Source organism: Mesoplodon bidens (genome assembly GCF_964165515.1).
Source record: "Mesoplodon bidens genome assembly, chromosome: 15".
Classification (NCBI taxonomy): domain Eukaryota; kingdom Metazoa; phylum Chordata; class Mammalia; order Artiodactyla; family Ziphiidae; genus Mesoplodon; species Mesoplodon bidens.
In genome coordinates, this window is record NC_138171.1 from 16207673 (window position 1) to 16221184 (window position 13512).

The window sequence follows — 13512 nt, forward strand, 5'->3', positions numbered from 1 at the left end:
GGCTGCCCTCACCCCACTCCCATGCCCCAGAAGCCAGCCAAGAGGCTGAGTCAGTTTCTCCACCCGCCCAGTCCTGACTTCTCTCCTCTTCCCAACCAACTCACGAGTTGAGACTCAACTGATGAGACTCCAGCATGCTTTCAATGATGTCAGTGCTGGCTGAAATCATCTACCCCACCTCAAGGGTAACAGAGAATCAAAAGTATCTATATATGCAAATCCCTGGAGAGTTCACATTTCTCCATGTATTCAATCCAACTGGAATAGCAGAGGATTAGGTTATTGGGGGTAATGTAATTTTGGTTAACTGGCAGTCACCCAAAAAATCTTTTAAATGACATTCTAAAATGGATCAATGTACTGCACTATTTTGTAAGTAGTAGATTTGAACATAATTGAATCCTTGGCTGAGAAATTTGCTGCATCTCAGGGTGGTCATCTGAACCCTAGAACAATATGGTTTTGAACATGACTGCAATGTGGAATACATTTTATACCACTGGCTTACACATACATAAAAAGGGCTGAAAAAAAGTTTTACAAAAGAAAGCTTATTCTTAATATATGAGATATAATCTTTTTTCTGTTCTATTGGGGGTTTTTTCCCACTAAAAAAAAAAATGCTGGAACTCCTCTCCCAAATAATTCCTCTACCTACTAATTCCCAACCTACTGTCGGTAACAACCTATGGTTTGAAAAGCACTGGTACAAGCAGCCCTTCACAGTGTGGTTTTGCCAGCACATAAGACCAACCCAGGAAAGCAATGGTGCAAGTAACCAGTATTGGACAGAACATACAGGCTCTGTTTTCTTAAAAAATATATATTAAGCTGAATTATTAATTGAGGGAATTTTCTCCACCTACCAGAGGGGAAAATACATGACAGCTGTGCAAAGGTTTCCTTTAATCAGGAGACAGTGGGATTTAACAGAGCACATGACTTGGCATCAGAAAACCTGTATTCATTTTGCAACCCCTAATGAAATAGATCTTGGCAATGATAATTAACAGCTGCTAAAACCATTCTGTGAAAGGCTAATGAGAAACTTACAATGAAGGGGTCGTGCCAACAAACACCAGAACCCAATGATCAATCTTAATATCACACAAGGTGAGAGCCAGCCTTTACTGCCTGCTGATATGATACACAGCACCACCCATAAAGCAATAGACAAAAAAATAAAGGAAATGGAGGAACACATTAAAGGGATATAACCAGCCAAATCCAGAGTGGTTGTACAGGACAAATGACCTGATTTTTCAACAAATAAAAGGCAAGGGCGGCGGGGGAAGAAGAGACGAAATTGCTAGAGATTCAAAGATTTACGAGACTATCACCCAGATGTAATAGGTGGTCCTTGTTTGGATCACAATTCAAACCAACCAACTGTAAAAAGACATTTATGAGATAACTGAGGAAACTGAATACCAAACGGATACTAGGTAATATTTAGGAATTACTATGTTCATTTTCTTAGGTGTGATTATAGGGGGAAAAAGGGGGTGAAAAAAATCCTTACCTCTTAGATGTGTATTAAAGTATTTATAGATGAAATGATATGATGTTTAAGATTTGCTTTAATATAACCTAAGGTGGGGAGGGAGTGGGGGCTATAGATCAAATAAAACTGACCATATGTTGGTATCTGTTGAAGCTGGGGTATAATGTATTATACCATCTTTTGTACTTTTGTATATGTTTAAAACTTTCCATAATAAGAAGCTATAATATAAAAAGAAAATCAGAAAACCTGGATCCAAACTCCAGAATTCATTAGATGTAGGAGCTGGGAGGTTTCTTAAACCCTTTGATCTTCAATTTCCTCATCTGAAAACAGAAATGATAATCCCTATTTAAGAGTTACTGGGAGGAATGAAATGAGATCATGGGTTCACATCTTTTGGACATGCAGCTCTCAAACTGCAAAACGCTTAAGAACATCAGCATGATAGTTAATTCCCTCTCTGCAATGCTCTGGAAGCAGAGACACATTACAGGTTTGTGGAAATAGAGATAGGTAATAAGTTGAATCCATTTGAACTCTCAACAATTTTTGTTTTGTAGTAACCCTTTAATAAGACACTGTTTACTTCACTGGCCCCTTTCTCCCCAAAGGAGAGTGTCAAAGATATTGCAATCAATTGCAGGTCTTGCGGCTTCCCTGGTGGCACAGTGGTTAAGAATCCACCTGCCAACGTAGGAGACATGGGTTCGAGCCCTGGTCCGGGAAGACCCCACATGCCGCGGAGTAACTAAGCCCGGGTGCCACAACTACCGAGCCTGCGCTCTAGAGCCCGCGAGCCACAAGTACTGAAGCCCACCTGCCGCAACTACTGAAGCTTGTGCGCCTAGAGCCTGTGCTCTGCAACAAGAGAAGCCATTGCAATGAGAAGCCCTCGCACTGCAATGAAGACTAGCCCCCGCTCGCCGCAACTAGAGAAAGGCTGCACACAGCACCGAAGACCCAACGCAGCCAAAAATAAATAAATAAAATCTATTAAAAGAAACTGAAAGTCTCTAACTTCAGTTGTTTATATTTCTTGTTTACTTTCCCAATTATATTTCCCCTGCTAAAGGTAGAAAGTAATTTTCAGCAGACTGTGTTAAGATAAAACTGAATGCAATTAGGAATCAAGGTAATCTAAATAGGACTTTGTTTAAAATATTCCAGGTGCTTTGAGAAGAATAGATTTGCATCTTCCAGCATTAATGCTTCATCTCAAATAAAAGGAAATTAACAAAAGTTCAAGTCTAAGTAACACAAAGAGAAATCTGTCACTATCTGGCTTCAGCTTGCAGAATGGGTTGGTGGGAGCCAGGGTGATCTTTCTATAATGCGAATCTGATTAAGCCATTTCCCTTCCTTTCAATGGTTTCCCTCTGCTTTTAGGAAAGAGTCCAAACTCCTGAACAAAAAGGCTCAGGTGGCTCTCCAGCCTTATTTCCTTCCTCCTCCCCTAGTCTAAGCCCCTTCTCCCCACAGGCCCCCAAGGCTTCATCCTCCACTCCTTTCTCCCTTACCTCTTAGTTGTCGAGTCCTGTTGATTCTCCTGAAACGTCTCTCAAACTGCCCACTCCATTCCATTCCTGCTGCCACTGCCCTAGACCAGGCCCTTTTTCTTTTTAACGTTTACTCCCCCATCTCCCCAAATAGGATATATCCTTATTGCTTTTTCCAATTATGAAAGCCATTCATGCTCATAAAAAAGAAAAATAAGGCAATAAAGAAAGGAATAAAAGTCTCCCCATGATCTCACGACACAGACATAAAGAAGTTATCTTTCTGGTACATTCATGTTCATGTAGCAGCATTATTCAAAATAGACAAAAGGGGGAAGCAACCCAAATGTCCATCTATGGAATGGATAAACAAAGTGTGTTCATAAATACAATGTAGGTACGAAATGTGTATATCCACACATGGAATATTATTTAGCCTTAAAAAGGAAGGAGATTCTGACACATGCTACAACATACACAAACCCTGAGGACATGATGTTAAGTGAAAAAAGCCAATCGCAAAAAGACAAATATTGTATGATTCCATTTATATGAAGTATCCAGAGTAGCCAAATCCATAGAAACAGAAAGTAGAATGGCGGTTGCCAGGAGCTAGGGGGAGGGGGAAACGTGGAGTTGTTTTAATGGGTATAAAGTTTCAGTTCCGCAAGATGAAAAAGTTCTGGAGGTTGACTGCACAACGCTGTGAATATCCTTAACACTTAAAAACGGTTATGATAAATTTATGGGTATTTGACCACAATTAAAAATAAAAAATTGTTTTAAACAACTCATCTTTCTAGACATTTTTCCTATAAATATGTATGTATACACTTAAAGAAAACAAAAATAGAAACATACTGTAATTTGTTCTTCACACCTAACCATATGGTAAACATCTTCTCATATATATGGCTCCCACCTCCTTTTTTAACAGCTGATAGTACCCATCATATAAATGCATCATGATTTAACCAGTCGGTTTTCAGTTTTTCAGTATTATAAAAACATCACAGTCAACACCTTTGCATATTTTCTCATCATGTCCATAACAGACATCTGGTTTTTTTACATGCCTTTTTTTCTGGTATCCATACCCTGATTTTCCCAAGGCAAAAATACCTCCTCTTCACACAAGCACCCATCCTGACCCATACCTCCAAACCTCCAGCCAATTCTTATTCTATCTGACTAGCTAGGCACATTTATTTTAAAGTTTATTTCTAGGTATTTATTTTTCATGTTGCTATTGTCATTTCACCTACAATTCCATTTTCTTACTATTGCTTTTTGTCTCTCTTGTAGCTTGCTTATTTTTAACTCAATTCTCTTGAATTTTCTCAGCAGATAATCATATCATAGGCAGACAATCGTATCATTTAGGTAGCGATTAAGAGCAAAAGCTCTGGCTCAGGCAGGCCCGGATTCAAATCCTGTGTGACCTTGGCTAAGCATTTTTTTACCTCCATTTCCTCATCCATCAGCTGGGAATTACACTAGAGGCTATCTCCCAGGGTTGATGTAAAGATCACGTTTTCAACTGAGACTTCATGGAGAGTGCTTAACACAATGTTAGTTCAATAAATGTCTCCTATCTGTTGAGAAAGAAAATAGAACTTTCTCTCCATGCTTACATCTTTTATTTATTTCTTCTGGTTGCATTACACAGGTGTGCTCCTTTTCGGCAATTACCTTGCTTCCCACGTCTCCAAAACTAAACAAAACAAAACAAAAACGCCGTCATCAGACTCTTTGTAAAGGATCTGCGCTGTGGACCGCATCCACTCTCACATTCGCTGGAAAGCTGTGCCATTGATTGTCCCCTTCATCTCCTGTATTTTCTCAGTCTCTCCCTCACTACTGGCTGTTTGCCATCAGCATTTAAATCTGCTTGTTGTCTCTCTCCTGCTTAAAACGACTTCACCTGATTCCCCAATTGCTCTCCAGCCTTCTTGCTTCTCTTCACAGCCAAACTTCTTGGAGCTGCCTACACTTTGCCTTTACTTTCTCACATCCCACTCTCTCCTCATCCCACTGACATATTACATTGAACCTTTGGAACCTGCCGATATTATAGATTCCACCCCCATCATTTCACCAAATCTGCTCAACTGGGTCTTCAGTGACCTCTATATTTACTTATGCAAAAGGCACATTTTTAACGTTTAACTTCTTTTACTTGAAATCTCAGCAGCATCCAGCAAAGTGGACCTCTTCCTTGGGCTTTCGTTACTACACTCTCCTAGTTTTCCTCCCACTTCTCTGGCCATTTCTTCTTGGTGTAGTTCTAAGTGAATGGTTCTGCCTAGAGTGTACAAGATAGTGGCCCTGAATGACCTGGGCCTTCAAAAGAAAAAAGAAAAAACTCTCTGAATGGGTCTCTTCCAATACTGATTCAGTTCCAGTTGTACGGGACTGCTTTTGTCTCCATGAATGTACCTTTAATGTCTGGAATACATGCCATGAGGGCAAGAACCTGATGCCTTACTACTTACACAGTGCCTGGCTCATAACAGGTGCTCAGTTAATATTTTTTTGAATCCCCATAAATGAATAGCTGCAATGTGAAAAACAGACTGGAGAAGTGATGAGACCAAGAAGGAACAAAAAAAGTCCTGACCTTTTGAAAACCATACCTCTGATCACACAACACACACTCACTGCCTGACTTAAATCCTTTGGTGCTCCCCACTAACGCCCATGACAAAGTCCAAACTCAGGAGGAGATACAAGTAAAGTCTTTCTCCTATATGAAGAGCACCTGCTTATCTCTCAAACACACCGAGCCAGATCACTTCCACTTCCCGGAATCTGTCTCCAAACAGCTATGAAATCCCTGCAGGTGCCCAAGAAGCCTGCACTCTCTCCCCAAGACCTTGCACTGGCCGTTCTCTCGGCCTAGAACACTATGCACTCCACCAGCTTCATCTTCCGGCCAATACAGAGGCAGCCTTCATGTCTCATTTTGGAAGTCATCTTCTTTTGGAAACTCTCTTTGACCATCCTCCCCAACCTCATCTCCGGAAATCTGGGTTAACTGCCTTCTCTGTGCATTCACAGTCCCCTGTATGTCCAAAATCATAGCTGGAATCACAATGAGTTCCTATTTATACCTTAAACCTGTGGAGTTCCCCGAGGACAAGATGTCTCATTCACTTTTTTACCCCTGGCAATTAGCCCAGGCCCTGATACACAACACATGCTCAATGATGGACCTCCTTGGAGTAGTAGTACTAACAACGAAAGCTCCCAAGGCTTACCTGCAAGGATTTGAAATATATTATTTGCTTTATAATAAGCTTCTAAGATAGGTGCTATCATTATCCCCATTCTGCAGATGGGAAAACTGATGGACAAAGAAGTGAATCCTCTCTGGCCCCAGAAGAGTCGCACAGACGCACATTTTCTGCAATTCTGAGTTATTCCTCGACCCCAAATAAGAAGAGCTTTAAAAAAAAAAAAACTTCCGTATCACGCCAATGGCCCCCAAATATAAGAAACAGACCAAAGCGCAGGACGGGGTTAAAGGGCAAGAGGGGGCGCAGCCCCGGCGCCAAGGGTGGGGGGAGCGGATAAAGGTCAGGCCCCGTCTCCTTCCCGGGAGTCCCCAGCGGCCCAGCCCCTCGCCCGCTGAGACGAGTCGACGCCGGGAACCGCGCGTAAGGACCGCGACTGCCCGCCCGGCCCCTGCTCACCTGCCGTCCCGCCGCCAGCCGAGCACGGGCCGCTGGCCCGCAGCGCCTCCCCCGGGCTGCCTGGCGCCCGCCGAGCGCAGCGAAGCCTGTTGCCTTGGCGACCGGAGCTGCCGAACTCCCGTGGCTCGCGCTACGGCGGCTCGGAAGGGACCAGGAGGCCTTGCGGCCCCTTCCGCAGCCCCCTAGCGTGCGGAGGAGGGAAAAGCGGGCGGAGGAGGGGAAAGCGGGCGGAAGTCCGGGTCCGGAGCGGAGGGGGACTAGGGTAGGGGTTTGCAGCCTCAAAGTTGGCCCGAAGGAACGGGAGAAGGAAGGAAACTTTGGGGAAAAGGGGGACAGCCAGGCCGGGGGAGAACTTGGGCTTCATATCCTGCCTGTGCCTCAGTTTCTCTCTCTGTCACCTGAGATGGAGAGTATTCCGGGAGATGACGGAGCCGCAGGCGGAAGCTTGCTAGACTGGGAATATTTAAAGACGTGAAAACTGATGTGGGAAGGGTGGCACATGCCTCTCCCTCTTTAATTTCCAAAACGGTGGTGGGACAAAGAATTTTTTAAAAAAAAAACCAGAACAAGAAACAAAAAAACTTGTTTCTTTGGGCTCATGGTGAGAATGCGATCACCAGATTTAATTTCAATATGAGAAATAATGTACTTTAACTTGTGACTAGCAGTTATACTTCCTGGAATAATCCTGCAGATAATCTTGGAACATGAGCATAAAGAATATTCATTGTTCCATTGTTTGTAACAGCAAAAGGGCTGAGACCAGTCTAAACGTCCATCAGTAACGGATTAATTATGGTACATCCGTAAAATGGATTACCAGAGAAAGAATTAAGAGGGACTGAGGTAGATACAGATACAGTTTCCATATAGACCTAGCTTTAAGCTATGCATATAGCTGTTGACTGGGGAAAAAAAAAAAAAGCACAACCTAAAAGTTGAGAATTATGTTTTATTTGGCTGGACACAGCCGCTCAGACAGCTCTGAGAGACTGCTCCAAAGAAACGAGGGAGGAGTCAGAATATATTTGAGTTTTTGCAACAAAGATTACTGTTAATTAAAGAAAAACATATCTCAAGTTGAGGGATTTAGCACTTTTCTGTGTATGGGAAGATGCAAGAGTCTGGGCTCACTGAAATCATTCCTTTGATATGCACCGTAACTATCTAGGGCCAGTATCCTGCTTCTCTCCATCCTGAATCCCCCAGGGTGCACAGCTGGGGGTGACTGCAGTGGCTGAGGTTTGGCAGCCCGTTGGTCTCCATCCTGAGTTCCTTCAGGCCTCGCTATCTGGGGTGTCTGTAGTGGTTTGATGGCTGCAGCATCCTTTGTTCACTGTTATGTGTTACCTACAAATTGGCACTTGCCACCTGCCTCTACAAGGATTAAATTATGAGTTGCTGCAGCTGCTGACCTTCAACACCCAGTGAAAGTTCAGGGTGGAGATCAGGAAGGAGGCACTCTGTGCTCTAGGAAAAACTGGCAGAACAGGTCTAGAGATGGTTAGATTTTTTTTTTTTTTTCCGGTACGCGGGCCTCTCACTGTTGTGGCCTCTCCCATTGCGGAGCACAGGCTCTGGACACGCAGGCTCAGCCGCTTCGCGGCATGTGGGATCTTCCCGGACCGGGGCACGAACCCGTATCCCCCGCATCGGCAGGTGGACTCTCAACCACTGCGCCACCAGGGAAGCCCCCAAGATATTTTTAAGAGAAGATTTTATGAGCCCAATTCTTACATTTCCTCTTATCTAGAAAAGCACTAAAATCTTTCACGGTGATGTCTGCTTCTCGTGACTAGCAGCAACCTTCTGCAAAAATGTGTGCTTGATTGCATGTACTCCCCCTTCACCAAAATCACATATACAGTGACCTTCCTCCCTACCTTTTTGGAGCTGTTTCTCAGAGCTACCTGAAATGCTGTCTCCCAGGCTATAGTCCTCATTTTGCCCCAAATAAAACTTAACTCACAACTCTCACATTGTGCATTTTTTTCCAGTCGACATATAGCAGGCAACATTTTCACTTCACACAGCGATAGTCTCCTAACTAGCCCTGTCTTTGCTTCTACTCTAACTTCCAACCCTGCCCCAGTCTCTTCTCCACCCCGCAACCAAAACGATCCTTTTAAAATGTGAACATGATCACATCCTTCCCCTGCTCAAAACCTTTAAGTGTGCTGAACAAAATCTAGAGTTACCATGATCAACAGACCCCGCCCGCCTCCAAGTGAACTACCTCCCTGGATAGCTGTCCAATCCCATCTCTCACCATTTTCCCTCTTGTCCAGGCTCCAGCCACCCTGGCTTTGTGGTTTTTAAGTTAAGCATACTTCTATCTCAGGGCCTTTCCTCTTGCTGTTCCACATTGGGACCATTCTTCCTCCAGATAGCCCCATGACTTCCTCACTTCCTTCAAATCTCTGCTCAAATGTCAGGTCTTCAAAAAGACCTGCCCTGACTATTTAAAATAGCAGACCCCACCAACTCTGTCTTCTCTTCTCCTGGTTTATTTTTCTTTGCATCTCCTGTCAGTATCTGATGTAATTTTATACATTTATCTGTTGCCTGTCTCTTTTTGTTCCCAGTGAGTTTAAGGTTCTTGCCTCGCTCGTCGTGAAAGAATTTGGAGACAAAGCAGGGAGGTTAAGAAAGTAAAGTGAGAATTTATTTAAGCAAGAATCCACTCTCAGAGGGAGAGCGCAGACAGGTGAGGAGCTGCTGCCCTGGGCTTCTTTGGCAAGCCGGTTATGAAGGGCATACAAATGAAGGGGCGAAATAGTCACTGGGGAAAGAGGAGTTTGGGGGTCATATTCCCTGATTTTCATCCCAACTCCATCTTCCCGAGGGGAGGAGGGATTTTTGTCCTTATTTAGTTTAGATCAGAAGTGTCATGGCGTTGGTGCATCATGGGTACTTCTAATCTGCTAATTTAATAAGGCTAATTTTTATTGTAATGAGAGCATAATGAGCAACAGGTTACATTCGGACGCAGGAGATTCCTGCCTTTCCTCACCTTTCTTTGTCTGCTTCCAGGACACTTATCACCCAAAATGTGTGGTTTCCTGTTAGTCTGGAGGTTCCTGCTTTTCTCTGTCTGACCATGGACTCCTGCTGTTTACAAGATGCGTGACTTCCTCCCACCTGGCCCCTGCCCCTATTTCTTTGCTCATACCTAGCTACCTGCCTGCTCTAACATTTTCACTACAGCATAAACTTTTAAGGGCAAGCATTTCGCTGTTCCCTGCTGTTCTCTCATCACTGGAAACAGTGCCTGGCACATAGTAAGAGCTTGGTAAATATTTCTTGAGTGAATGAATAAGTTATGTGATATAAGCAACGTACAACACCACGTGGTTGGAACGCTAAAACAGGTAAAAGGGGAGTGGTAGGTAATACCTACACAGCTGGCATATGCATACAAGAACTCTGGAAAGAGATTTGGGAGATGGCGGGGGGGCAGGGGGAGTAAGCTAATACATTTCCACTGTATGTACTTGAGAAATAAAATACTGCCTGCCATATCAGTAAACAAAGGATCTAGCTACTACATTACAGCCTCCCGTATGACAGTGAACCCTGAGGGAACTCAGGAAGGAAACAAGGAATGCCTGCCATCTAGTAGTCATCAGACTGCAGCCACTCCCAGCGGTGCAGCTTGAGGAATCTCAGGATGAGAAAACACAGGATATGCACCCAGATAGCTGAGGTACATATCAAAGGAATGATTTCAGTGAGCCCAGACTTTTGCATCTTCCCATACATAGAAAGTGCTAAATTCCTTAACTTGAGATATCTAGTTTTCTCTTACTAAGAGTAGCCTTGGTGGTGTTGCAAAAACTCCTATCTGTCCTGGCTTCCCCCTTTCCTCTTTGGAACAGTTTTCTCAGCCTTTATCTGAGATGCTGTCTCCTGGGCTTTAAGTCCTGAGAATGTCTGCCGAATAAAACATAACTCTCACCTTTTAGGTTGTGTAATTATTTTTTCAGTCGACATTCTCTTATGCAGTATTTTAAAAAATCAAGTTCTAGTAATTGCAATGAGACAAGAAAAATGAAATGTTTAAGTATTAGAAAAAAAGAATAACTTATTGTTTATAGATGACAAGATTGTTTATAAAGAAATTACAAAAAATTCTATATACACATTATTAAAGTTAATGTAAGCTTTGCAAGTTTGCTGAATACTAAGTCAATATACAAACTCAATTATATTTCTATATACCAGCTACAAATAGAAAATTAAATTTTAAAAGATCACCTCTAAATGGACTTGAGGACACAGGGAGGAGAAGGGTAAGCTGGGACGAAGTGAGAGAGTGGCACTGACATATGCACACTACCAAATGTAAAATAGATAGCTAGTGGGAAGCAGCAGCATAGCGCAGGGAGATCAGCTCAGTGCTTTGCGACCACCTAGAGGGGTGGGATAGGGAGGGTGGGAAGGAGACACAAGAGGGAGGGGATATGGGGATATACATATGCACACAGCTGATTCACTTTGTTATACAGCAGAAACTAACACAACATTGTAAAGCAATTATACTCCAATAAAGAAGTTGAAAAAGAAATAGAGAATCCAGTTTAAAACGGGCAGAGAAACTGAACAGTTTTCCAAAGTAGACAAAAAAATAATTAACAGTTACATTAAAAAGTGCTCAATCATCAGGAGAACACAAATCAAAACCAAAATGAGGGCTTCCCTGGTGGCGCAGTGGTTGAGAGTCCGCCTGCCGATGCAGGGGACACGGGTTCGTGCCCCGGTCTGGGAGGATCCCACATGCCGCCGAGCGGCTGGGCCCGTGAGCCATGGCCGCTGGGCCTGCGCGTCCGGAGCCTGTGCTCCGCAACGGGAGAGGCCACAACAGTGAGAGGCCCGTGTACCGCAAAAAAAAAAAAAAAAAAAAAAAAAAAAAACCAAAATGAGATCTCACCTCACCTTTCAGAGTGGCTATCATGCAGACAAGTGATAACAAGCGCTGGCAAGGATGTGGAGAAAAGGAAATAAAGCTATCATATGTTCCAGCAACCCCACTATGGATACATATCCTAAGGAAATAAAAATAGGGTATTGAAGATATATCTTCATTCCCAAGTTCATTGCAGCATTATTCACAGTAGCCAAATTATGAAAACAACCTAAGTTTCTCTGAAGGGATGAATGGATAAAGAAGATGTGGCATACATACATATAATGAAATACTGTTCAGCTATAAGAAAGAAGGAAATCTTGCCACTTTCAACAACTTGGATGGACCTTGAGGATACTATGCTAAGTGAAATAAGCCAGACAAAGATAGACAAATAATGAATGGTATCATTTCTATGTGGCATCTAAAAAAAAAAAAGGTCAAACAAATAGAAAGAGTCAGATGTGGGCTGGAGGATGAAGGAATTAGGGAGTGGTTGGTTAATGCATACACACTTTCAGCTATAAGAAGAAAAAGTCTGAGTAATGAAAACATGGTGACTATAGTCTATCACACTGTATTGTGTAATTGAAAATTGCTACGAGAACAGAGCTTAAATGTTCTGAACAACAACAACAACAAAAAAGATAAATGTGAGTTGAGATATCTGTTAATTAACTAGATCGGAGGAATCCTTTCACAATATATAGACATCAAATCATCATGATGTATATTTTAAATATCTTAAGATTTATATGTCAATTATACCTCAATAAAACCGAAATAAAAATTAACACAGTAACTTAAAAAAAAATCAAGTACATGGGTTACCTTTTGAAACAATATATAGGAGTGTAAGTGATCAGATCATTCCACCCCCAAATATGCCACTTTGGCATAAGGATTACCTCCAGCTGAAGACACCTGAGAAGTAGACACAGAAAAGGTCTCTGCCCTTCGCCTATAAATTTCCCTTTGTGACGGTGTCCCCCATCTCCTCTCTACCAGGAGGGGCAAAAGTGAATCACAGGAGACAACTCTAGATAGACTCTCATCGGTGAGAGGAATCTACAAAACAAACCTTCCTAAAACAACCCTTATCTTCCATTAGTTTCTCCCATATATTTACCTTCCTACAGGCTGCCCCCTAAGAGCCATAAACCCCTTTCCTTTGTCTTCTCACTTCTCTACAAATTTAAATTGTATCGCTCTTTGTCAGAATGGTATAAAAGCCTCCATGCCTAGCTGGCCCAATCACTAAACCTAAGAGGTGCGGGGGAAATTTTTCCTTCCCTCCAGGGGGGAAAACAACCTAGTTTTGACGGTATGAATATGGGCGGGGCTGCTCTGTGTGACAGTGAGCTCCGCCCCCCGGCCCCCCACCCCGTGCTCCCAGAACAGATGTTGCTGAGGGATTCTTACAGGAGGAGGTGGGAAATTGGAAAAGAGGATCTCAAAGATCCGCTCTCCCCCACCTCTGCCACCTAGACAAGGCACACTTAACCACTTAGGGTCAGAAACACTGAGAGAAGCGCAGGGTCCCACGTCTGGGAGGACTCATGCTTGCAGGTCAGAAAGCGAAAAACCCTTCAGCCGCCGGCTAGACCCACTGTTCCTCACGGAACATAAACAAGTGCTCACAGAATATAAACAAATATCAAACAAGGTCACCCTGTATTTGGAACAAGAAATAGACAAGGCCACTCAGGAACCAAGATATGACTCAACATCCTCCTCTTCTGGCTAACATGAGTGGGTCCTGGTTCTTTTTCAGTGACAACTCTGGCCCTGCTTTAATTCTCCTACCTTCTGGATAAAAATTAAGATAGTTATTGAATTGTCTCTGCTTCTTGACTGTGTCCAATTCAAAACTGTTCCCCACTTCTTTAAACCCCTCTTCGAGGTACC

The 13512-nt window shown here is 43.1% G+C and overlaps 1 protein-coding gene across 2 annotated transcripts in view; it reads right to left on the reverse strand.

Annotated features, from left to right (window-relative positions):
* The window catches only part of PKIG (cAMP-dependent protein kinase inhibitor gamma), a 106289-nt gene extending 99487 nt beyond the window's left edge, over positions 1–6802 (reverse strand). Inside the window, exon 1 of one of the 2 annotated variants that reach the window (XM_081257759.1) lies at positions 6699–6802. The gene's annotated coding sequence lies outside the window, so the exon portion shown is untranslated. The remainder of the gene's footprint in view (positions 1–6698) is intronic. The other variant, XM_081257760.1, reaches the window with a different exon arrangement.
* Between the last annotated feature and the right edge of the window lie 6710 nt (positions 6803–13512).